The sequence below is a fragment of the Gossypium hirsutum genome, chromosome A13, assembly GCF_007990345.1.
Source record: "Gossypium hirsutum isolate 1008001.06 chromosome A13, Gossypium_hirsutum_v2.1, whole genome shotgun sequence".
In the NCBI taxonomy this organism is placed as follows: domain Eukaryota; kingdom Viridiplantae; phylum Streptophyta; class Magnoliopsida; order Malvales; family Malvaceae; genus Gossypium; species Gossypium hirsutum.
Window position 1 is genome coordinate 46,262,277 of NC_053436.1, and position 2,337 is coordinate 46,264,613.

Genomic DNA, 2,337 nt, shown 5'->3' on the forward strand with positions numbered 1-2,337 from the left:
CGGCTTGGCACTATGGGCGTGTGTGGCCATTTTTAGGGTACACGGGCGTGTGTATTGGCCATGTGACCCAAGTCAGAGAGTTTCACGGGGTCGAACATGGGTTGGGACACAGCCATGTGCTTCCATTATGAATGTCTACACTGCCTGTGGCAAGGGCGTTTCTGGTGGCCGTGTGTCTAGCCACACTGGCATATGTCCCCTATTTTTGGGAAAATTTTTTAAGTTTTCTAAAAATTTTATAAGTTATCAGTTTAGTCCTGAACCACTCCCAAAGCATGTTTAGGGCCTTGTAAGCTCGTATTAGTGAAAAATTGATTGAGATTGAATGAAGATTGTATGATTTGATGAAATAAATGTGAAAAGTATGTTTAAATGTGTTGTAAGTCTGGTAATACTCCGTAACCCTATTCCGGCGTTGAATACGGGTGAGGGGTGTTACAGTAAAGCCCCATGTGATAATGTAAGTACTTGTATGATTTGTTGATTGATTCCTATACGTGATAACCCTAATACTTGTATATTTTGTAACATACTGAACTTCGATGTTTGTAATCAAAAGTGGTATGGCAATTACTCATCATGTTGAAATTGTTAATAACATTAATGCCTAAGTTGTATGCTCCGAAATTAATACTTGTATCATACTTTCTCAAGCGCCATCATTTTTATTTGTCATCTTTGTTTATGTTGCTTAAGGACAAGCAATGACTTAAGTGCAGGGGAGTTTGTTATGCCATGATTCGGTGTAGCAGAGTAAACTAGTTTTCACACTTAAGGAACTTGAATACAAGCATTTTTGTAATGTTTTAGTTAAGTTTCTTTAGTTTTATTTACATTCAATAAAATGTGGACATCAAGTGTCTTATTGACCTCAAGGGCCAAATGAGGCCTAAGGGAGAACTAACGTACTTCATGAGTGAGTAGGAGACCATTAGAAGGCATTTTGGGATGATATTGGACACTATGTCACAACATAGGGAACAGTATGAAAAAAATTCAAGTTTGCCTTCGATGTCACGACACAAGCTGAGGATGTCGCAACATACCACTAAAGATGGCTACAAAGGAGCATATTGGTTGCTATGGCGCGACACAAGTCCTGTTATGTTGTGACATCAACTCTGTGACGAGAATTAAACACGAAACAGGGGTATTTTGGTCTGCGTAATCAAATTTAAAGCTCGGGAACGCCAGCTAACCTAGGGTTAAGGACAATTATCTTCTGAAGGCTATAAATAGGCTACTTTAGCACACATTATAGAGACCATTCCATTGGCTTAAATTCTTTCTTTAGGTTTTAGAATTTTTTTTTTTGCTTTCTTAGGTTTTTAGTTTATTTGTTTCTTCAAGATATATGATTGTAAAGGAGATCAATTTATGTGCATTCGCTCTATTCATCAATATCAATCTAGCTTTCTTAAACTCACTATTTCAATTTATTCCCTATGATTAATTCTTTCATTCTTTCCATGTTGTTTATGAAAGCCATGAGGAACTAATCCTTTTATAAGGGATTAGCGAGTAGAGGCATGATCTCTTAACTATTTTGTAAGGTTATTCTATAGATCAATTGTTTGGGAAAGGAAGAACATGAAAGAAACCCTAGGCCTGGCAACCCCGTGAAGTCATCAAAGTGGGAATTAACCTAAAATTGGTATTGCCCATTCGTGAACACCTTTACCCCAAGTCGGTCTAGATTGTGAGGTCAAAAGATAAGTGATTCTTGCTACCTCGTTATGTTAGTGGAAGATCGGAAGATCCTGCCAGGGTAGCGACTAGTTGGTTGACAAGGAACCGGAGACGACAATTAATTAAGATTGCCAAAGCAAGCTGATCACCTATCCTCAAATTTGATTCACTTTATCTATCTCTATCTCTTGCAATTTTAATTCTTTGTTTTTTTTATTTTATCTTACTATTTTACAAACCCTAAACATAATTCTTATTTTACTCTCATACTCGAAAACCACGCCAGTGCTACGAACCTAACTTAATAAAGATTGGATTTTAATAATGAACGTTTTTCTCAAAATAACAAAGGTAACCACTACTTTATTAAAAAGAGAGCGCGTCTAAGGTTTTCAACCATCGATGGGGTAGATTCATAGTTTAGATGTTCCATATGACTTTCACAATTCGACCATAACATCTAAGCCAAGTTTGAGAGGTTATAAGCATCCACCACTATCATTGTGCGCGTGTTGAGACCATTATAGAATGTCTCCAGTTGGATGCAATGCGAAATTCCGTGATGAGGGCATTTTTGTAATAATTTTGTAGGAAGCATTCTGCCAACTCTTGACATGTTCTAGTTGAATTAGGTGGTAACGAGTTTAA